Source organism: Suricata suricatta, chromosome 15, assembly GCF_006229205.1.
Source record: "Suricata suricatta isolate VVHF042 chromosome 15, meerkat_22Aug2017_6uvM2_HiC, whole genome shotgun sequence".
Taxonomy (NCBI): Eukaryota; Metazoa; Chordata; class Mammalia; order Carnivora; family Herpestidae; genus Suricata; species Suricata suricatta.
Genome location: NC_043714.1, coordinates 15,789,756 through 15,799,924, shown reverse-complemented (window position 1 = coordinate 15,799,924; position 10,169 = coordinate 15,789,756). Strand labels below are relative to the sequence as shown.

The 10,169-nt window shown below is 39.0% G+C and overlaps 1 pseudogene; it reads right to left on the bottom strand.

Annotated features, from left to right (window-relative positions):
• LOC115278786 overlaps window positions 1-6,725 on the bottom strand; it is a 39,589-nt pseudogene extending 32,864 nt beyond the window's left edge.
• Between the last annotated feature and the right edge of the window lie 3,444 nt (window positions 6,726-10,169).

The window sequence follows — 10,169 nt, the reverse complement described above, 5'->3', positions numbered from 1 at the left end:
ATTTAATGGAGAAAGGTTATAGCATTTTTCAGACTTTGTAAGACATAGTTCACACTCTGGAGAGAAGGTCATGGCAGCCCTTTTTAAAAGAAATCATAATTGGGATATTTCCCCTTGTCACTTGATAGTATGTGATCTATACTGCTAGCAGAATGTGCTAATGACCTCCAAGTAATAGAATATTAACAGCTCCTAATAAGCTGATCATAGAGAGCTATTTAAAAATGATTTGTAAATTATATGATTCTGTTCTTAATACTTGTGCATTCCCCTCATAAAATAATATTTTAGGATTGATAGTTAAAGGATTTGGTCTTTAACCCTCTAGTGACTCATAAATGATCATTTTCACTATTTTATAAAAGTCCCAATGGAAATTAAAGGTCTACTGGAGTTTTTAGGTCCTGTAGTTTTGAATTTTTCAAGTTTTCTTTGAAAAGCACTGAATATTAAAAAAATGAAAAGCACTGAATATATCAAATAAATCCCTTTAAATTCCATTCATGACTGAATTTGAAAGGATCATGCTTTCATCTGAGAAGTGGCAAATTACCAATGATGATGATGCTATTGAATTATCAACTAGGGAGAACTATTGAGGAGAATGGGTGGGGGATAAGGGGCTGGGGAAAGGAGAATCTGCTGGAAAGACCAATTACTTCTTTCCATCTCTTTGTTCACTGAAAAGATATTAATCTAGCACCCAGTGTGCCTTAGGCAGGATGCTGGATGCTTAGATGAATAGAAAACAAATCCTTCTTTTGAGGAGGTCATGGTCTATTAGGGATTACAGCTGGTGGGGGTGCAGCAGGGAGATGTACGCAGTGTTATAAATGTTGTAGTAAAGATACAAGGTGACACTGAGGTCAGGGAGCTGCATTCAGGGTCCTGCCTGGGGAATGTCAGAGAAGGAGGTGATATCAGAGATACATGGATGAAAAACAAGAGGTACTTGACCATCAGTCTGCTGATGGAATAAGACAAAGGACTGACTACTTAATAGAAGTTAGACTTCCAAGCCTGGGTGGTAGGGAGAATGGGAATATCCTTGGGAAAATAGGATTTGGGGGGAAGATGATAGATGACAAGCACACTGGAAAAACCAGGCGGAAATACCTAGCAGGCAGGTATACAGGCTTGTGAGGGAATTAATGGATCACAAAAGAAAAAAGAAAAGAAAAGTTTGCATTGATGAGTCAGAAACAAAGCATATATTCAGTTGAACACTTTGAGAGCAAATGTGTATTGTGCATCCCAAAGTAAAATTTTCATAATTCTATTATTTATTACATTGAATTTTATTCAATTGAAATGCCTGAAACGAACCACATGATTATATGCTTAATTCTTCATTTGCTGGTATGTCTCTATCTGATTTGCTTCATTATTCTATGAGTGGCTGAGCTCAAAAGTATGAGGCCTGCTAATCTTTTAAAAAATATAAAATATCACTTGCTTGTCAAATGCAGCTAATGGAGAACTATATAAAGAGGGAAAGGCTGCTTTCTTCAGGTCTCAGCCTCTCCGGCTCCCCAGAGCTACTAACTGCTAGCATTTGATTTATATCATTATGGTCTTTTAAATGCAAATATAAATATGTTTGAATATTTTATATGATTGAGTTCATACAGTATATATTTCCTTGCATCCTACTTTGTTTTTCTTTTTTTGCACAGAATAGTGTATCATGGATCTGTTACCTTGTTAAAACACATATATCTCATTCTCTTTACTGAGTAGTATGTACTTTTGTACAGATGAATTCTAATTCATTTGACCATCCCTCTCTGGATGTACATTTACTTTGCTGTTTTTCCAGTTACGCAGTGTATCTGCAAACATCTTTGTATATACACCTGTACACTTGTTCTGGTAAGTGTCTTAGAAATGAGATCACTAGTTCAAAGGGAATCACATTTTTTAAAGTAAGCTCTATGCCCAAGGTGGGGTTCAAACTTATAATCCCAAGATTAGGAGTTGCAAGCTCTATCATTTAAGTCAGCCACATGCCCTGGAAATCTACATTTTAAATTTTGATGCATTCAGCAAATTGAATCTAAAAAGGTTATATCAATTTATAGTCCCTTAAGTTTCTTTTTTTTTCTTTCAGTAATTACAGATGATTTTCATTGTGTTCAAAGGAATTTGTGTACATTATTTCATTTAATCCTTAATAGAGTCCTTTGAGGTAGGTGCTATTAAAATCTTCATTTTGAGGCGTAGGGAACTGAGGCTCGGAGAAATTAAATATGATGCCGAAAGTCGCGTAGCTTGTAAATAGTAGAGCCAGTATTTGAAACCAGCTTGATATGGGAACTACTTCTTGTCCTGCTTCTTGTCCTGCTTCTTAACTACTTCTTGTCCTGCTTCTCCAAAGGAAAAGACCAAAAATTTGCAGACTACAGGGCCCTCTAGAATACTGTGCTTGAGACTCAAATTTGGTTGATCTTAGGTGCCAAAAAGAAAGAGAAATAGTTATGTAGAACTAATGTTAAAGGCTTCTTTTGAGTCAGATTGCCATTTCCCTGTGCCTGTACCTTTCCAGCCATCTTGTCTTGGACCCTGCTTTAGAAAAGCTCAAAGATTCTTTATCTAATCTCATTCCCAGAGACCTAAGTTCCTGAGGGACTAGAGAGCTCAGGCCAGTGTTGGCTGCATTCACTGCAACTGTCAACAGCATCTGCTGACAGGGGCATAGTTTGTGTTCATTATTCTGACGTAGTGGGGTGTCTGGCCAAGGGGCACAGAGGAGAGGAACATGGCCGAGACACAGTGGCTCTCCTTGGAATATTTAAAAGCCATTTAAATAGATTTCTTTTTATCTCCTAATTTCCTATTGATGACAGCACTGAAACTACTTATCTCATTTTTCAAATCAAAGCTTCCTAGAGCAAAATGGCCCGGAGGCTGAACAGCTCTTGAGGCTCTATTAATCACAGGGAGAGGTGGGGAGCCCAGTAAGTTGTTCAGGGAGGGGAAAAGTACTTGAGACTTAGGAGCACCTCTCCCTTCAGCCACCCTCTTCACACTTGCTTCTTTGAGGCTGGTTTCTTGTCTTTTCATTTTTTTTCTTGTCTTTTCATTTTCTTCTTCAGAAATGATTTCATAATTGCCTTTTTGCAGCATATGCCTATTCTTCTCAAAGACCTTTGCTAGAGTCAGGCAGCTGGGCCCTGGGCCCGTCTGAGGCGTCTGCCCTCAGAAGACATGATTCTGAGAAGGCATCCGGAGGTCCTAGTCATAGTCTGCTCTGGACTGTTGCCCCCCTTAGCTTAGGAACTAGAGTGGTGTGAGACGGATTCTGCCTCAACCATTGTTGCTTGTATGACGCCGGGCAAACGACCTATATTTGCTCGTCTGTACAGCCTTGGTGTGTCCCTATTGGGATAATAATATCTGTCTCTCAGGGTTATTTTTAGGATGAGTTATAAGTTGTCTCTCTTTCATTTGTCACTGGAAAATCATGTGCCAGCTCTGTCTTTCATCTATTGTGTAGCTCTAGAATTTCCAGAGAAGTTGTGCTAGTTTGGTAAGTGCGGGGGCTTTGAGGCTACTTTCCAAAGCTGTATATGTAAGATCCTGAGAAAACACCATTTGCTCATTTCAAATCTTGGATTGGGGTGCTGGTAGAGATATCAGTGGGTAACAGTGGTTACCCACTGTCTATCAATGTTACCTCCATAAAATTTGTGCCAGTACTTAACCTCCCTCAACCTTTTTCCTTTGTATTTAGATTTTTTCCCTTTGTATTTAGATCTTTAATGATGTATAACATAATACCCCCCCCCCAAAAAAAAGTGAACTAGACTGATTTCTATGACTTGATGTTATGCCCTGCATCATCCTCGAGCAGGCGGCTAGAGAGAGGCTGTTCTCCAAGTAGAACTGAGGTGGAGTTAGTGCTGGGCTACTGAAATCACAGCCTGTTTCTACCCCCGCTCAATGTGCTGGGAAAGGGCCAATGACTTCTTAAACTGTTGACTGTTTCTTAGATGAGAGGGCTCTAAAACCCTCAGTAGCAGAGGATTGTGGGCTGGGGCATGGAAGCATAGAGGAAGATTCAATACTCTGTGGGGAAAAGGACATTCATTGCATCCCAAAGACATTGTAGAACCAGTGTAACACTAAATGACTTTGTTAAAAGGAGGGGGGAAAACCCCGTGAGAACCTTTCAATTGTTCTAAACTTGGGTTAGAGTTCAGTCCCCCAGTGCAGGGGAGGGAAACATCTAGCCCTAAAGCAGCACTGAGTCTGGCCCTCCCAACCCGTCTCCCTGACTCCTTTTGACAGCTGGGCCAGATTTCTGATCAGGATGTATAGACCCCAGAAGGACCAGGAAAGCTCTCTGGAGGGCTGAGGTAGGGAGGACACTTAATCAAAATACAAATATATTTAATATGGAAGGAGTCAGGGCAGTTCTGGAGGCTTTCACATGCCCAAATCTTTCCTACTTTCTCCCCAGCTCAGAGACAGGCAAGCACAGTCTCCATACCTGACCTTCCACCCTCAAAAGAAAATGATAAGTGTGCCCCTTCCTCCCCATACATTCTGTGCACATAGACAAGACAGAGAGGAAAAGCATCTGGGAGATGAGGTCTGAGAGATTCAGGTTTGGCACTTCTGTGCCACTGTCTGTGTTCAGAGCTGAAAGCCCAAGAGTATAATTCCAACTCGAACTCACTGGCACTGCTTTGGGTGGAAGGCTTTAGGGAATTCCAGAAGGTGTCATCATAAAGATTGGGTGTGTTATGGAAAGTGCGTGTCCACTTGGCTGTCTTCTGTTTGCTGTCATCAGAGTCAAGTTTGGAGAAGGATAGGGATTTGATATTACTTACTGCAGGAATTGGGGGGAGGGACACCGTGGAAGACAGTGACATCTTTCCATAGTTGCCCAACTGTGTTAAGGCTATAAAGCCATTGGGTGTGTGAAGAGGATTGATATCTAGGGTTATTTGGCCCATGGATTCCAGGACCTCCTCATCCTGTAACACCAAAGGAGACCCAGAGCCTCCTCTGGGCAAGTTACTGTCTAATAACTGAGCCATAATAGGTCCAGTGGTTCCCTCTAGAATGGTTGTCAGCTCTTCTTTCTCATCAGTTGTTTTAAACTCCAGATTGTCAAATGGGTCTTCTTCACACTCAAAGTAAGCAGGATTGAAATCTCTCTTTGTGTGAGGTGGGCAGAGAACTTTGTGTTTTCTGATATTGCTGCTGACCCAAATCAGGGTGAGGGTCACATGTTACACCTATGTTGTAAGTTGGCATGGGTTGATAGGAGAGGGTAGTGTGGCTGTACTGTATGTCATTTTGCTGTCACCCACGAGGCCACTCTTAGAATTCACATTAGCTTTTACTTCCTCAGTCTTGCACTCTGCTTCCGCTGGGCTTCTCAGATTTTCTTAATATCTTCAGTTCATTGAATAGTTTTCGTTTATGAGGAGGTCATACTGTACTTCTGACAGTGTGTAAACAACCAGGCAAGGAGGAGCCTATAGGTAGATCAGCTTTAGCTGGTGTTTTGAGTTTGTCTCCTGTCTTAAATGGGACATCATCAATGTAACTGAAAGTCTCATGAAAATCTGTGCCCAACTTCTTAGAAACCTGACATCACTGCTATCCTAGAAGCTGAAAGGTGCTGGCATTTGCTGGCCTCCCAGGCTAGGTGCCCTCTGAGCTTCTGACAGTCCCTAGGGAGAATGAATACTACCATCTCCACCTCTGTCCACCCCGGGTTAGGCCATCACCATAGCAATTGCCAGCTCCACAGCCACCATGTTGAAGTCCTCTCACTTTTTTTTTTCTTTTTTGTCTTAGACAAAAGAATATAGTAAAAGTCTCTATTGTGTATAGTTGTTGTGAGGTTTAATGAGAACTTTATATCCCAATTCCCTGCTCTATTTTTCCATTTAGGTACCTTTCATGATTTTACTTACTCTGCAGTTACCTAGTTTATCTTTACAACTGTCTACCTTTTCCAGTGTAAGGCCAGAGATTTTGTCTGTTCTGCTTACTCCTCAGTTGCCTTGCATATTGCCTGGCACATAACAGATACTAAAATATTTTGTTGAATGAATGAATATATAATGCATGGAATAGCATATATAGTAGGTACTTCATTAATGTGAACTCCTTTAAAAAAATCATTAGCTACTATCTATAAATTGAGGGTAATAAAATACCTACCTCATAGAATAGAATAAAAGATAACATAAAGATAACATAAATAGTATACCTGACACAGCACACAGTAGGACTTCGATAAGTGGTGGCTGGATTCTGTATGAATAATTTTTAGTAATTTTCAGCTAAAATATTTTGTGAAGAAAGCACTCCTACTTGTTTTAGATTATAGCTTTTTAAAAATTTTACTTCATTCTTTAAAGGATGAAAAAGGGTATAGGAAGAGGCTTGAACAGGCAGTGGGTGTTAGGCAATTTTATTTATTTATTTATTTATTTAAATTATTTAAAACAAAATTACATCCAAGTCAGCATATAACATGACAGTGATTTCAGAAGTAGATTCTTTAATTAGGCAATTTTATTTTATTTTTTAAAGTTTTAATCTAAATTCCAATTAGTTAATAAACAGTGTAATGTTAGTTTCAGTTGTAGAATTTAGTGATTCTTCACTTACATGCAACACCTGGTGATCCTCACAACAATCTTTAATTCCCATCACCTATTTAATCCATGACCTCCACCTACCTCCTCTCCAGTAACCATCAATTTGTTCTCTATAGTTGAGTCTGTTTCTTGGTTTGCCTCTCTCTTTTCTCCCTATGTTCATTTGTTTTGTTTCTTGAATTCCACATATGAGTGAAAGCAAATGGTATGCTTTTCTGATCAACTTATTTCGCTTGGCATAATACTCTCTAGCTTCATCCATGTCATTGCAAATGTCAAGATTTCATTCTTTTTTATGGCTGAGTAATATTCCAGTGTGTGTGTGTGTGTGTGTGTGTGTGTGTGTGTGTGTGTATACACACCACATCTTTATCCATTCACCAGTCAATGGACATTTGGGCTCTTTCTATAATTTGGCTATTGTTGATAATGCTGCATAAACAGTGGGGTTGCTTGTATCCCTTTGAATCCGTATTTATTTGGGTAAATACGTAGTAGTGCAAATGCTGGATCATAGGGTAGTTCTATTTTTAACTTTTTGAGGAACCTCCATAGTGAGTGGCCCACAAGTTTACATTCCCACCAACAGTGTAAGAGGGTTCTCCTTTCTCCACATCTTTGTGTTAGGCTATTTTAATGTGAAATCATCCATCCAAAAACTATTTAGTGAGTTTTTAATTATATTCTTAACACTGCACTGGGTATGGAGGTTGTGACAAAGAAAGATGACAGTGGCTTTATTTTACAGCTAATCAGGAATCAGCAGCTTTTCAAAGCTGCAGAGCCCATTCTCATGGGCAGCTGTTGGAGGTATTGTTTCTGGAAGGCTTAAAGGAACCTAGCAGTTCTAACATAGGAATTTATACTCTAGATATCGTCAGTGATACATACAAAGATACATACTCACCTACCTACTCATGAATATTCATCATATGATTTAAAAAATTTAAACCTATCTATATATCCTGCAAGAGGGGGTTGTGTAAATAATGTGTTCAAATGATGGAGTATTATTTGGCCATTAAGATAATATGTGGAGGGGGCACCTGGATGGTTCAGTTTGTTGAGTGTCTGAGTTTTGATTTCAGCTTAGGTCATGATCCTAGAGATGTGGGATCAAGCCCCACATTGGGCTCTGTGCTGAGTGCAGAGCCTGCTTAAGATTCTCCTTCTCTCTCTCTCTTTCCCCCTCCCCTCCTCCCCCTCTGCTCCTCTCCTTTGTTTGTGTGCATGCTCTAAAATAGGGGGAAAATATGTGGAAGTATCTATTGCAATGGAAATATATTCACAATATATTTATTAAAAAAGGTTATAGTATGATCTAAATTTTGAAAGAGTATATGCAGAAATAATTGATTTTTATAGATACTAAAGTTTTTATCATTTTATTTATTTTATTCTAATTTTTAAGATTTACATAGGTATTAATTTAAGCACATAGAAATCTGGTATGACATACATCCAAAAGTCAGTACTGTCAGAGGGATTATTCTATTGCCTTCTTATTTGTTGTTCTTGGTTATTTGTATTTTCTAAACTAAATTTTTCTTCATTATGTAATAAGTTTTAAAAATTATTACTCCATCCATAATTTATCTCTAGGTGGTTATATAAGAAATTGTTAACATTTGTTTCCCCAAGGGAAAGGGGCTGGGTGTGGAGAAGAGGGGTTTGAGGAGTTTTTATTATACACTATCTATACTTTTGACTTTTAAAATATATTAATTCAAAACTTATTGAGAAAATAAAAAAAAATTATAAATGGTGGCCTGAGAAATTGTGGTGGGTCCCTTGGCTGGACTTTCTGTATGGGTAAAAGCACTCTCTTGGGCAAGTGGCCCCTCCCACAGGTAGAAATGGTGGTCAGGACCACAGCGGCTGGCTTGGGTAAGACATACATGCTCCTTGTGGCAGGAGAGACCAGGCAAACAGGAAGAACAAATGCCTTGAATAAAACTATGCTGCTGACTCTGCTAGTCCCTTCTTCCCTTTGAAGAATCATCCAGAACTTGGGTGTGTCTGAGAGCCCAAGATATTTATGTAATAAATTTATTAGTTTTTTTCTCAGTACAAAAATAGTACACATTCATTGTTGAAGTCTTATAAAATAAAGACAATGAAAAAAAATACTTGTAAGCTAGTTATAAAGATACTATTAAATTTTAATGACAGTCCTTGATTATCAGTCTGTATAAAATATGGGTGTATATACACATGTGCATATAAGAGATTACACAATGAATACTGCTTTGTAACCTTTTTCCAGTGAAGACTTCTTTTTTGAGGGGCTGGGCAGGGAACAATGACCAAAAGTATTTTAGGATTTCTAATTTTAATGTTGCTTCTGAAAGATATAAATATTAGGATAGAGAATTTTAGTCTGAACAAATTTATTCATTCATTTACACATATGTAACCTAGTCTTCCTGCATTCTGATTAGCCAGTGTCCATGGTCTCAGGTCTCATTTACTTAATAAAACTGAGTCCTCCAACACCAGACTTTGTGACCTTTGGCCCTCTGAAGATTGATTCTTTCTTTGTCTTGTGTCTTCTATCACTTCCTCTCCACTGGATCATTTCCATCAACATTAAAATATGTTCAAGCTGGGGCACATGAGTGGCTCAGTTGGTTAAGTGTCCGACTTTGGCTCAGGTCATGATCTCACAGTTCTTGGGTTTGAGCCCCATGTCAGTTCTAGGCTGACAGCTCAGAGCCTGGAACCTGTTTCAGATTCCGTGTCTCTCTCCTCTGCCCCTCCCCCACTAGTGTTCTGTCTCTGTCTCAAAAATAAATTAAAAAACTATAAAATAAAAAAAATATATGTTCAAGCCTCCCTCATCTACCAGCCATCCTCCTAAACCTGCTGTCTCCAACATTTTCCAAATCAGTCAATACTAAATGCCCAGTTCCTCAGATCAGAGAGCTAGGAGTCATCCTTAGTGCCTCTTTCTTTCTCCTTACATTGCTCCCTTGACAAGTCCTATGGACTTTATCTCCAGAATGTACCCCAGATTCATCTACTTTTCTCTATCTTCACTCTTATTATTTTCCTAGATATGGGAATAGCCTCCTTAACTGGTCTTCCTGTAAAACATTCTCTACACAGTAGCCAGTTAAATCTTTGGAGACAAATCCAAATCCAATTATCTTGTTCCTCTGCATAAAGCCCAATGATGGCTTCTTCACATTTAAAAGAATATCCCCTTTCTTATGATGGCCAACAAGGCCCCTGCCTCCTTGCCTCATCTACTTCCGCTACTCTGGTTTTTTCCCGTTTCTTGAGGACTCTTCACCAAGGCAGAAGCCATGACTGTCTTGTTTATTGCTGACTTTTCAGTGTCTATCTTGGTTCCTTGAGCATAGTAGTAGGTATTGTAAACTTATTTTGAGCTAATAATTTGAGATGAATTTCTGAGCTAATGAGGATAATAAAGACAAATGCACTTTAAATGAAAGCCAACTGTGGTAAGAGAGGCTTGAACTAAGTGGTCTGGAGTTCATGGAGGGGATACTTAAGGTAGTCAGGGAGGTCACTCAGGAC